Source organism: Rattus norvegicus, chromosome 7, assembly GCF_021556685.1.
Source record: "Rattus norvegicus strain SHRSP/BbbUtx chromosome 7, alternate assembly SHRSP_T2T, whole genome shotgun sequence".
NCBI lineage: Eukaryota > Metazoa > Chordata > Mammalia > Rodentia > Muridae > Rattus > Rattus norvegicus.
The window spans coordinates 63,624,901-63,639,275 of NC_141540.1; the positions used below are offsets into that span (position 1 = coordinate 63,624,901).

The following is a 14,375-nucleotide window of genomic DNA, read 5'->3' on the forward strand; positions in this document are numbered from 1 at the left end:
GCAAAGCTCCAGGCCTAATCTGCTAACATAAGAATTTCATATTTATTAGGATGTTTATATATACAGCAATGGCCAAATAATGATCAATAAGTTACATAGATATTTTTAAAATACTGTAAAATTGGATAAAAGAGAAGGAATGATACTAGGAATTTATTATTGATACCCAAAAATAATCATCTTTTAAACACAGTTGAACTGATGATTTCTACATGAACAAAACCAGTTTAGTACAGAAATAATTTCTCCAATAATGCAATGGATGCTCTCTGAAAGCTTGGTTTTAGTGCACAGACTTGGTTAAGGTTTATTGGACCAGATGTCATGCAGAAAAATATGCTGAGTATAAAGTTCATGAAAGTAGGCAGGATGCTATTGTGTACTAAAAAATTTGATGTGCGGTGACATTTCACAGCTAAGTCTTCAGAAAATTTTATTCAACTACTGTATAAAATCACTAATGAATCACACATGCAAGCTAAGGATTATTAGATATGGTAAAATAGCTCTGTTGATATACGACTCTGAGCTGCTACGATGATCATCTCCTTGACTACCTACAGAAGCAGTCTTCATATTATTTTTTAAAACATTAAACAATAAATCTTAAATATAGATGTACATTTGTTTATGTCACAAACATTCACATAATTGGCACATCATTTTAAATACGGGAGAGCCAGGGGAGAATTGGGTTTACCCTGTAAACCAGTTTCTGGATAAAAACTTCTCTCTTTTACCTTTCAAATTCACTGTGCCAAAACACCGAGTAGTTTTGTTGATCTGTAAACATTCTTGTTTATTTGCATTGTTTCCTGAGGTAATCTGGAAACTATTGTTAGTACAGTAGCCTCGCAATTTAAAATTTCTACAAATGTGCTTTGGAAAACTTCAAAATAAGAACAAAAATTTAAGTGTACATCTGTGTGATTTTTATCTACAACATAAGCTTGATAGGAAACTCCTAGGTATCAAAATCAAACCATTTTTCTCCATTTTTAGATGGCAAGAAAAAACAAACTTTAGGTCATAAAAATGCATTTCAGAATCTCCTTAGCACTAGGTAATAAATGAACATTTTATCTGCACGTCACTACTAGGATAATGTATAAAAATCATATATAGATTTTAGGGTGCTTCTTTTCTCTTCAAGTGTTTTGAGACAGGGTTTCTCTGTGTAGCCTTGGGTGCCCTGGAACTCAAATGCACCTGCCTCTGCCTCCCGAGTGCTGAGTCTGAGGCGTGCACCACCACCCTCGGCAGGTTTTTCTGTTTTAAAGGGTGATAAAATACTGTCATATGCCAGGTATTGGAACCTGCCTAGACTGTACACCTCTTAATAGTATCTTTTCTAGGAGAGAGAGAAAAAAAGGTTAACTATTTACATTTGTTTGGTGGGGCAACTGCTATGAATGAGAAGCCGACTTGAGCAAATTTTTCTAGCTCATTGCTCTGGTGCTAGACTATTTCGTGTCAATAGATTAATAAACTCTGAATGTCTGATGAAAAAAAAAAAGAATGAACATATGGTCTTCAGTATAACGAGATAGGAAAGATCAGGGGTTACAAGAAACTATTTGTATATGTGTTCTTATTCTTGTCCCCCGACAGCAGCAATTTCTGGTTAGTAATGAGGATACTGCCTGGTTCTTGAGTCTTGATTTCTAAATACATAAATACATATGTATATGTATATATATGTGTGTGTGTATGTACACATATGTATATACACATATAGATTTATAAAAATATACATAATTAATACATAATACATAATACAAAATACATATAAAAGATATAAATATAAAATATGAAAAGATAATATACACATATTTATATAAGTATATAAAATATATGATGTGTATGTATATAAATATGAGTATATATATATACATATATATTTATTTTTACTATAAGACACCAGGAGTCTTTGGAGACTTGGCTGTTTCCAGGGCTGGATGGGGGTGAGGTGAAAAAGGTGTGACTCACTAGACTGGAAACAAGAAACACTCAGACAATCATGGAGGCACACCAAAATGCTTAGAAACCAGCTGGAAAGACTTTCCCACTCAATGAGTAAAATGAACTGAGCGTGAAAGCAAATCGTGGTGGTGATGTATCATAACCTACAGAAGTGAACAGAAAATTATGAATGAATGTTGATACAAGGAATGAGCAATGTTTGATGAGGAGTGAAATGTTTACGTGGTAGTAAAATGTCAGATATTAGTTAATTATGGATGGGGAATGAATAACTTTAAGTTGGAGAAGCCCAGCAGACACCACAGTAGTCAGGGATAAAGCGAACCATATTTGTAAGAAGATAAACGTAACATACATATGTAAGACAGGAAACCTTCCTGGATGTAATGAAACAAAGTACACCACTCATGGTGTCCGTGTGAAAGACACAAAGTATTTTAATCACAAGAAAACGCCACATGAGGGGTTGGGGATTTAGCTCAGTGGTAGAGTGCTTGCCTAGCAAGCCCAAGGCCCTGGGTTTGGTCCTCAGTGTTGAAAAAAAAGCCACATGAATAGAAGTTGAAGAAATGTCTGTGAACTAGCTGGTCGTTATATCAGCATTATGTAAGTAAAGGTGAGACTAAGTAATCATTCCATGCTAAAATGGATCAGACTGGCGGTTCTCTGCCTTCTTAATGCTCTGACCTTTTAGTACAGTTCCTTATGTTGTGCTGACCCCTGACCATAAAGTTGTTTTTGTGGCTACTTCATAACTGTAACTTTGCTACTGTGATGACTCATCATATAAAGATTTGTGTTTCCTGAAGGTCTTTGGTAATCCTTGTGAAAGGATCATTTGACCCCTGCCCCGCCCCCAAAGGGGTGGAGACCTACCGGTTGAGAGCAGCTGGATTAGGCAGCTATGACAGCTGAGTATGATACTGAATTAGACTTTTGCAGAGGAGGTGGGTGTTTTTAGAACACTTGGTGAAACCAGAGTAAGATCTGAAGAATTTTCTGGCAGTCATATACCAGAGTAAAGCTCTTGGTTTTGATGGCTGCGTCGTGATTATGTTGGGAAAATTTTTGTGGTGGGAAATGTACAAGAAAGCATTCAGAGATGATAGGTCATCAAGTCAGCGACTTCCTATGAGATGACTTGGGAACTATATAGCGTTCACAACTGTTCTATGAGTCTGATTAGTTAAAAAGAAAAATACAGTAAAGCCACTGTGAGACTTTTCATAATTACAGTTCAGTAAATTAAAAACTTTTGAAATAACTTTATTCCAATCATATCACACAAGTTTGAGTTACCTATATGCAATCTGTTTCAGAGTTAATCAGCGTTAAAGTTCCAAAGCCTACATACTACAAATAAACATACATACATACATACATACATCTTATCCTGAGACTTTTCATGCAGTACTACTGACTGTTGTCACTGAGATGTGGAGTGTGTCCTTCTTCTTGTCTTAGCAGAAGCTTGTGTCTTCCCCATGAGTTTGAAGTGCAGCTAGGTAATTTCTAAGTCAACTATGAGTTCTCTCTGTTTGTCTGTGTGTTTATCATCTGTCTGTCTGCCTGTCTATCTATCTATCTATCTATCTATCTATCTATCTATCTATCTATCTATCTATCTACCTACCTACCTACCTACCTATCATCTATCTATCTATCTATCTATCTATCTATCTATCTATCTATCTATCTACCTACCTATCATCTATCTATCTATTGCTCCTTTTTCACTCTCAACATTTTCTACTTAGAACCTTTCACTATGTTAAGAGATTCAGACTGTCTTGGGGAAGCAAATGTGGACATTCTGGCTGGCAGTCCCAGTGGCACTAGTGTCAATCATTAGGCTGATGTGTATGCAATCAGATGATGGTAGCTGTGGACACCAAGCTGCTTATGATTAAAACAGAAAACCAGGACATACTTTTAATTTCAGCACTGACATACAGAAAATGTGGAAGTTGTCATCTCATTACTTAAAATAGAGAAAGCTTGGGGAACCTGAAAGTTAATGATGCTTCTTGCTTGAGCGGAGTTCTTAGCCACAGTTTGCTTACTTGTACTAGAAACCATCAGGCTACTGCTAGGAATGATTCAATGGTCATTTTGGTGAACTGTTTGAGGCTTAGTGTGGTCTGGGATGAGATAATGGCTAGAGATCCCCGATGCCAGTGGTTCTTAACCTCCCTAAAGCTGTGACCCTTTAATATAGTTCCTCATGCTGTGGTGACGCTAACCATAAAATTATTTGCATTGCTACTTCATAGCTGTAATTTTACTACTGTTATGAATCATAATATAAATATTTGATATGCAACTCCTGTGAAGGTTGTTTGATCTTCAAAGGGGTTTTGGTCCACAGGTGGAGAACCGCTGCCCTACACTGTCATGCATTTTACCGAGACGCAATAGTGCAGTTTGAGAGAGTCGTCTGCAGCTACGTCAAGGAATAGGGAATATAATGGCTGTCACAGAAATGCAGGTATTTTGAAAAGACACTTGTGCTCCTCTGTTGAGATTAGGCTGTGCTCTGCCTTAATTTGCTCCATAGTTTGTAAATGGTGGTCCTTTTTGGACTGTGCCTTGCCATGAAAGATTTTATTTTGCCAGCAGGACTTATAGGACACACCAGAAAAAAAGAAAGGATCTAGACTCAACAGAAACATGGGGACCGCATTGTGATAATGGTCAACCTACCTACAAACTGACCACTGTGTGTGTGTGTGTGTGTGTGTGTTCTGTGTATGTCTGTGTGTATATGTATGTTTGTGTCTGTGTGTATGTCTATTTATGTGTGTGTCTTTGAATATGTGTGTGTCTGTTTGTGTGTGTATGTATGTCTACATATGTGTGTGTATTTGAGTAGCTGCTCAAACTCCCTGTGTCTGTGGGTGCTGGGGTGTCTGCGTATGTATGCGTGTGTATGTGTGTGTCTGTGTGACTAGTAGGCAGAGAACTCTAGACAATCTCATGAGCTTCAGCTCATCTTGGACCCTGCTGTTAGAGCAGCTACTCAAGTTGCCTTTTGTCCATCTTCACATTTGCCATCAGAAACTGCCTCCTATGTCGCCACCCATCTACCTCTATCTTTATCTGGCCATGGCTTGGCCCTTTTGCCTCTGTGGATGGACTGATCTCTGCAGTCCCACTCAAACCTGTGACCCACAGTGGTGTGAATTTGTTGTTATTCAATACATTCTGACATTATGGAGGGGGAACAAAGACATTTATCTATATTTTTGGCATAGCATGTTCAAGATACCCTCCATAGGAGCAGAATTCTGATAGAATAGGAATTTCCTCAGGAATTGAATACTGAGAGAAGGGAAGACTGAGATGCGAGGGACAGCCAGAGGAGACACTTGTCTCTGGAACAATATTTATAGCGAGTCTGATGAACTTTCAGGAGAGACTGGATTGCAAGGAAGCTGATGGGTGATGGAGACACACACCTTGGAGGGCTGCTAAGTTATGCACACTTGTGCCTTCTATTTAAACCTTACCCTCATGTTAGGACCCCATCAGACTAGGAGGGCTCACTAAGTCTCTTTGTATTCTCAAAGTGGCTACATTGAGTAAGTTTCTTTCTGTTTGCTTTTTAGTGTTATTGGACACGTTGAGGATCTGTAGCCAAGCCTGGCCTATTAGGTTTGCCAAGGGCAGGTGAGGATGCTGGCAACAGTAAAGGTGTCTACAAACATGATCAGAGTTTTGTAAGGGACCATGGTGGGAAGCACATTCATCTAAGACTGCCCTACTTCAGTCTTCCTGCATCAACAGGAAGTTGAGTTATCTTGTACTGGAAGATCTAGGGCTTAGTCCTGCTAGGTCAGCACTGTGGGTGCAGCTGGTCTCAGTTGTTATAATGACCTTCGTGTCAGTCTTCCCTATAATCTCAGACCACAGTGTTGGTGTGTGTGTGGGGTCTATATTTAGATGTAAGCAAGACAAAGAATAAACGTTTAATTTTCTAAAAGGATGCACTCATCCCTGGTGTTTGAAAGCATGGGAAGGAAGTAAAGACATAGTGGCTCACCTGTAGTGTGACCAGAATCTAAATTTTCTGGGAGAAGACCAATATAAGTTCTCATATCACTTGGATTCCTAGAAAGAGAGCCTGGCTGCTTCTGGTACGACTTCTTTCAGTCAGATGGTTACATAGGAGGAAAATGCCAACCCCATGTGAGCTGTAAGTGTAAAGCCATATTAGATAGCCCTTGGTGTCCTGGGTATGGCCATCCTCACCACCAGAATGTGTGACAACCAAGGATCAAACAGTACCAATGAGCAACTAGGTCATGTGCTCATGGGAAGAGCCCTTGACAGCCTTCAGTCAGCTGTAGATGTCAAAGCTTCATGAAGGAATCATGGTGGGATATCATTTATTGTCTTCGACTTCCACACTTCTCATATGCAAAGTGGGAAATCAGAAATCCGTTATGAGAACCCTTTAAGAAAATGTTTGAGAACTGCTTTGAAGAAAATGATACTCAATAAATGATTACTTTAATTATGACTGACTTTTTTTTTTTTTTGAGTAGAGTTACCAAATCACCGTCATTGGCTTTCTTTACATGACAAACTCTTGTTAGTTTTCATTTTAGAAAGGGAGTTCGAATTGGGCTTGGAAAAGTGTCTCGGTGGTTAAGAGTGCTTCCCTGGGATGAGCAGTATCCATGTTGGGGGTATCTAGGGGGCACAACCTACTGTTCTGAACTCAGTGGGCACCTATATGTATGCACATACAATCCCTATAGACAAATCTAAAACTAAAATAAAAATTCATTTAAAGCATTTTAAATGGCACCTAGCAGTTGTGCCTATTTAGGGAAATACAGCGTGCCATTCTGATACCTGTAACGATTATGTTTTGGATTCTATATCTGGCAATTACAGATATTTATTGGGTTCAATTTGATTTACTGATAGATGCACACATGTAATACATGATGCATTGCATATATTATTAATGTTATTAATGTATTCTTTAAGATTTATTTTTATACCTATCATCATCGCTTTGTCTCTGTCTCTGTCTCTGTTTATCTCTCTCTCTGTCTCTCTCTCTCTCTCTCTCTCTGTGTGTGTGTGTGTGTGTGTGTGAGAGAGAGAGAGAGAGAGAGAGAGAGAGAGAGAAAGAGAGAGAGAGAGAGATAGATCAGGGAAGCCAGAAAACAGTATTATATCTCTTAGATCTGGAGTTAAATGCAGTTGTGTGGTTCTCTGGAAGAGCAGGAGCTTCTCCTAACTGTACCATCTCTCCAGTCCCTGGTTTAAGTATTTCATGCATGTATAGGATATGCATAGTATATAACATTTAAATCATGGCAACGAACATATTTATCATCTCAAAGATTTATCACTTGCACAAATTTCCAGAACACTTGTAGTGAGGAAGCAGGATATCACTCCTTCAGCCCTACGGTCAACATGCTAATTTATTTCTTTTCTGAGATATAGTTTTACTTTGTAGTCTTGGCTGGCCTGGACCTTACTGTATAGAGCAATCTAGCCTTGAACTCACAGAGGGCCATCTACCTCTGCCTTCTGAGTGTAGATATTAAAGGCATACACTGTGTACCCAACTCCTGACTGAATTTTTAAGGGGACTTCCAAATCTGTACATGTATGAAAACATAATACACACCCCTTTGAGTGTATGTGTGTGTGTGTGTGTGTGTGTGTGTGTGTGTGTGTGTGTGTACATGTGCACCTGTGTATTGATGTTGTTAGGTAGTTTTCTCTATTGTGTGACATCTTATTTTTTGAGACAGGGTCTCACAGAACTTGGAACTTGCCATTTAGCCTAGGCTAACTAGTGGAGGGATTCTCTCTTCCTACCCTTTAGCAGCAGAGTTATAAGCACATACTATGATACATTTTCCCCATAATACTGGGGAGTTGAACTCAGATCCATCATGCATGTGCAGCAAGTGTTTTTACCCAATGAGCCACCTTCCCAACCATTTCCTCTTATTTCTTATCAATGCTGTTTGATTAATCTTCCAAAGCATTTTTTGTGACAATTTGAAATACCCGCATTTCATTAATATCCATTCATTAAGGGCAGTTCACACAAGGTACTAAAAGCACTGGGAAAATAAGAATCATGCTTATTTCTCTGCCTTGAGTTGAGATAATGTCACCCAAGTATCCATGTGTTATAGGCTTGATCTCTAGTGTGTGGTGGTTTTGAGTGAGAACGACTCCCAGGGGCTTATATATTTGAATACTTGGTTCCAGTTGGTGGAACTGTTTGAGAAGGATTAGGAGGTGTGGCCTTGTTGGAGGAGGTTTATAACTCAGGGTAGGCTTTGAGGTTTGCAAAGCTCATGCCATTCTAAGTTAGCTCTCTTGTCTCAGTTTGTGAATCAAGATGTGCCTGTCACTCTGATACTTGACACAATTCTTACTTTCTGAAACCAAATCATAAGCCCCCAATTAAATGCTTTGTTTTATAAATTGCCTTGGTCATGGTGTCTTGTCACAGCAATGAAAACACTTTAGGGTAGGGCCATTAATTGGAACTTTAGAAGACAGATCCTTGAGAAAAGTCTTTAGGGGCCTTGGAACTCCTAGAGATCCCCTCTCTTTCCCTTGTGATTCATGCCATGTTTTAATCTCCAGCCCTGGTGTGCTGCCTTTACCAGAGGTCCGAAGAAGTGAGGCTTTCTAATCCTGGACCAGAGTCTTCAGAACTATGTGTCAAATTATTTTTTTAAATTAATGTGAGTTGGGGACACCAAGAATTCTGGGTAAATAAGCTTCAGCCATCTTTGGGTTTTTGATCATTAAGTGTGTTGCTATGAACAGAGTAGAAAGTGCTAAGTAATTGGAAAATGGCAGCTTGGAAACTCTGGTTTAGGAGTTAGGAAATCCCCACAGTTAGTTTCATTAGGCTAAAGCATTGAAGTGGATGGAATTTAACTCAGGGGTCAGACTCCAAGGCTACCTGCAGGTGTGACCTTGTCTACACGAGGTCAAGACTATAAGATAGGATCATGAAGTCAGTTTGTCATATTGCTGTTAAAAGAAATGGCTGTTCTCATGAATTCTACTTTAATTTTAATTTTAATTTTAATTCATGACTCAGGACTACCTGAAGTGAATCAGGAAAGCACAAAACACAAACTCAGAGAAAGCAAGAATGAAGAGGATGCCCTGTGAGTCACTGACAAACCACAGCTCCTCACCTCTGAAGTTCCTGTGACTTTCAACCAGTGCTCTCAATGCCTAAGACTTGGTGACTTATCTATCCAGAGCATGAAGCTCTTAGACTCTTAACAGATGTGTGTATTAGAGAGATATGAACAACCTCATTTAATTTTAGTCTGGATAAAAGTCACAGAAACTTACAGCCAATCAACGTACAGAGAATAAATGTCAGTGGACTCCTCAGTCATACAAGGTACATCTGCATCACCCACCCACGGAGGCTCAGGGACCATCTCATAAGAGGGACAAAAAGATTGGAAGAGACAGAAATCTTGAAGAACTAGAGAGAAACATTGTCTTCTAACATGACTAGGCTGCTATAGCTCATATCAGTTTTGGTTGCCTACACAAGACCCAAACATATTCAAGCCAGTTAATAGTTTAGCTTGGAGCAGGGGACACATTAGGAGCTCACTCTTAACTGAGGAACTGTTGATATTTGATGGCTGATGTGAAGGGAGAGTCAGTTTTCTTCAAGGATGTGGTCGCTGTTAGGTTGACTAACATCCAATGAATGGTCCCATACCTATGAGTATATGGGCAGCATAAATTGGACTTAGTGAATTGAATTAAATTAAAAACAAAACAGGAGGACACAAAGTTTGGAGGAGGTGGGGAGATAGGGGTGCACCTTGGAGGAGTTAGGGAGATGAATAGGGGGTGAATATGTATGGAATTCTCAAAGAAATAATAAAAATAGTGTGGTGGTTTGAAGATGTGTGGCTCATGAAGTGGCACTATTTGGAGGTGTGGCCTTGTTAGAGAGAGTGTGTCATTGTGGGCATGGGCTTTAAGACCCTCATCCTAGCTGCCTGGAAGCCAGTCTTCTCCTGTTTGCCTTTGGAGCAAGATGTGGAACTTTCAGTGTCATGTCTGCCTGGATGCTGCCATACTCCCACCCAAATGATAATGAGCTGATCCTCAGAATGTGTAAGCCAGCCCCAATTAAATGTTGTCCTGCTAAGAGTTGCCTTGGTCATGGTGTCTGTTCACAGCAGTAAACCCTGACTAAGACAAATAGTACATGAGTAAAGCTGCTGCTGATCCCCACCCCCATCTGCTGCTTCTCCATGCTTGTTGCTGGTGAGCCTGGGTCATATCACACACAAAGCTAAGTCTTGAAACCTTTTGGCTGGTGACTGCCACACAGGGATAATACAGAGAGCATGCCTCAGTTCCCTTGGAACTGAGACGAGAAGAAGAGACTGGCTGATTCTGGGAGATAGCTGTGAGAAGGAGAAGAAAGTGAGGGGAGAGAGGGGAGAGAGAGAGAGAGAGAGAGAGAGAGAGAGAGAGAGAGAGAGAGAGAGAGAGAGAGAGAGATTCTGTTTTTAAGAGATTTGTTTTTCTCCCTGACAAGTAGCTTAAAGGTCACATGTCGACTAATATAGGAATGTTCTTAACCACACAAGTTTCAGTAAAAATCAAAATCAAATGCTACTAAGGAAACTGGCTTTTATTTTGAACATCGGCTCAGCAAATAAGGACAATCACAGCACCATGGGAGTGAGAACCTTGAAGTTCTCCATGGCGTGGTAGGCAGTGCCAGGCAAACCGCAGACTGGATTTTCTACGCTCAAGTGCGGAAACATTTATTTTCATCTTTCTTTCTCTTGTCTCAGAGATGAGGCCAGAACGGTGCTGTCAAGGCTTGATTCACACCCAATTCCCCAAACAGCTTCATCTCAAATGCCAAACCATGAAGATATTGGGTCTAGGCAGTATCTGGATTGCAGGTCTGCCTAGAAAGGAAACAGTTTCCTAGTTGCTTGAATCAGGGATGGATGTTTGATTTCTGCTTCTGATTGGAGAAAGTTGGTGGGAAACAGGGAGAATGAAGAGATGATTAGAGACACCTCATCAGAAGCGAAAAGAGATGTTTCTAGAATGATCAGAGGGTTGGGGATACAGTTCAGTGAGGAATTTGGTACTCCAACCAGGAGTCAGTATCAGAACTTATTTTAGATCTGCTGTGTGTGTGTGTGTGTGTGTGTGTGTGTGTGTGTGTGTGTGTGTGTGTGCATGCATGCGTGCTACCTGTGGAAAGCCTAGGCAAGCCTAGCCTATCTTCCAAGGTTGCTCCATGAGGGGATTTGTACTGCTCCTTTCCTTTTACAAGTGAGGAAACTGAAATTCAAGACCCCTCAGTTAGTAAGCAGCAGACACAGGGATCAAATCTAGATACTTAAGCCCAGAAGCCACAGCCTTCTTCAGTATACCTCTGCTGAAAGAAAGGGACGGTAGTCAGGAGTGGGGGATTCTGACACCTGCTGTGAATCTGGGAAAAGGAGAAATGGGTCTTACACTGATCAATGAAATTGAAAGATGGCCCAGATATTAGGTCCATACACATACAGACACCTGCTCTTAGACAAAGAAACCAAAGGTAGAAGGGAAAACATCATCTTCAGCGGCTCTTCCCGTGCAGCCTTTCAGCGTGAGTGGCACCAGTGACTGAAGAAGGTCTTTAGAGTTAGATGTCCCTCTTCATGTTCCTCCCTTTAACCTTCCCTCCCATCTCCTCTCTAGGTAATTTATCACGCCATAGCACTGTATTCTAGTTCTCCTTCCTTGGAAGAGATTCACATATAAGAGAAAAGATACAATATTTTTCTTTGGGTTACCTCACTCAAGATGTTTTTTTTCTAGCTTTATTCATTGGCCTGAAAACTCCTAATTTAATTTTTTCTTAACAGCTGAATAATACTCCATTGTATAAATGTACCACATTGTCATTATTCTTTTATCAACCGATGGGCATGTAGGCTGTTTACAAAGAGTGACCATGGAAGAGGGCATAGTGATATGTGGAGGCCTTTGGGTATATGTGTGAGTGTAGCTGAGTCTTGAGGTAGTTTTGTGAGGCTACCAGTATCCACCGTGGTTGTACCAATCTGTAGTCTTACTGAGGACGAACACATCTTCCTATGTCCCCACATTCTCACCAGCATGTTCTGTTGTTTGGTTTATTTGTCTTGGCTAGTCTGATGGGTGGGTGGAGGGAGGCATAAAATGAAATCTCCAAGTAGTTTTAATTTGCATTTCCCTGATCCCAGAGATAGTAACTGTCCTTTGGTCATTTGAGTCTCACCTTTAGAGAACTCTCTGCTTAGTCCCGTTTCCCATTTTCCCTTAGCTTATTTGTTCTCTGTCGTCTGCTTTTAGTTCTATATATATTTCAGATACTAACCCTCTACCAGATGTCTGATTGATAGACTTTCCCCCACTCTGCAGAATGCCACTTTGCTTGTGACAGTGTCCTTGCTGTACAGAAACCTTTTAACGTCATGAGGTCCCAGTTATTAATTGTTGTTCTTAGTGCCTGTGCTACCAATGCCTGATCACAGAGTCCTTTCCTGTGTGGTAAATTCAAGGCTACCTTCCACCTTCTCTTGTATTTCATTCAGAACATCAGGAAGTAGGTGGAAGTCCTTCATCCATTTGGCATTGAGTTTTGTGTAGCACCATTGGACGTGCTCAACCCTCATCAGAGAAGTTCCTCCTTGCAGTGAAGGGAGTTAACACAGCAACCAACCCACAACTGGACAATTTACAGAGAGTGACAGATGTTGGAGCACTCAGTCCTAAATGGGACTGTATAGATCTTCTCTTAAGGCCCAGAGATCTATACAGAAGAGGGGGCAGAAAGATCGGAAGAGTCTGTGGTGATGGATGACCTCAACGAAACAGTGTCTTGCAGAAACAACAGGAGTGAGACACTCAAGAACTCACAGAGACTGGGGCAGCATACAGGAGACCTGGATGGGTGCAAGTCAAATGGAATCCCAGCTCGGAAAGGAGAACGGGAAGGGTCTCAGACAACCAAAGAGCTATCTGCAATTGGTGCATACTGGCAAAGGGAAAAATTAGTTTTCTTCAAAGGAGTATCACAGGGTGGGATGTGGGTTGGGTGGGGGGAGCTTGGGATGAGGGTGGGGCAGAGCTTAGATCAACCACATCCCAGGGTGAGTCCTCTGCCCAGGAGTAGTTTGCCAACATGAATGAACTCGTTGGTATTTTTGTGTACTTGCTGTTTTGTTTTGTAGTCTTTGATCTTTTTTCCCCTTATTGGTTTTTTGCCTATTTGTTTTTATGAGGTTTTTCTGTTTCTTGATTTGTTTCTCATTTTTGGTTTTGTTTCTTTCTCTTTTTGAGAGAGGGAGAGGGAGAGAGAAAGTTGAATGGGTAGGGAGCTGGAGAAGATCTGGAAGGAGTTGGGGAAGGGAAAATATGACCAAAGTACATTGTATGAAAACAACTTTTAAAACAAATTTAAAAAAGAAATAAGTCTTTTTTATTGTCAGGGGATATAGCAGAGCTGATGTGCAGAGACAGGGGCAAGGGCTGGGCTGCAACTTGCACACACCCCTCCATTCCTCCTTTCAGCTCCTTTTAGTCATGGAAGAGCATGTTTCTGTCAGGGTCGCCTTCTATCCTCCTATTGCCCATGGTTACTGTGTGTTCCTGCAGCTTCTGAAGTGAGGAGAGGAAGTCCTTGGTCAGTTGTACTGAAAGTCACTCTGCAACAGAGAAATGTGCAGTTCCCAAGAGAAGAGATGGCTATGGTGAGAGCTCAGCTCACAGGTCTGGCCACAGAGGAAAGTCAAAGCTAGAAGGAAAAGAGAGACTAAGTTAAAATTTCAAAGTACCAATCCTATATTCTATTCCACTGCCTTTAAAAATTAACTAATCGATTAATTTTATTATTAAATTTTATGTAAAAATTAGTTAACTAATTTTGTTGGATCTCCTTTCTTCAACTTCTACCTGTCCTGGAACTCAGCTCTTCTTTCTATTTGTACGATGGTTTATTTAGGCCTGTCCTTCTGTGTCTAAAAGGCTGGAGCTGAGTGTATTTTCTTGCTTCTCCTTACCAGTTGGAAGGTAGATGATGAACTAATATTACACAAGGAAACAGATTGGATGCAGAACTTACCCTAAGACTGTTGATGCTTTCAAAGAATAGTCTTGAAGCACAGAAGACTTGATTTTGAAATAACCAAGTTCTAAGGGGGAAACTTCAGGGTGTGTGGGGTTATTCAATGCTTATAGAGTGTCAGGGATGAGCTAGTCAGTCTCTGCAAAGACAACACTGAAGTGGAAACTTCTGGTTTCTTTGGAAAGTTAGTTATGTCAAATGAGGTTTTGCTGGGTCACACAGATGACAGGAT

General features: G+C 40.4%; 1 non-coding gene across 1 annotated transcript in view; it reads right to left on the bottom strand.

Moving 5' to 3' along the window:
• Nucleotides 1–13,467: 13,467 nt before the first annotated feature.
• Nucleotides 13,468–14,375, bottom strand: part of LOC134479596 (uncharacterized) — a 107,550-nt gene continuing 106,642 nt past the window's right edge. The window contains exon 5 of the transcript XR_015625385.1: nucleotides 13,468–13,813. This is a non-coding gene — a transcript (uncharacterized LOC134479596). The remainder of the gene's footprint in view (nucleotides 13,814–14,375) is intronic.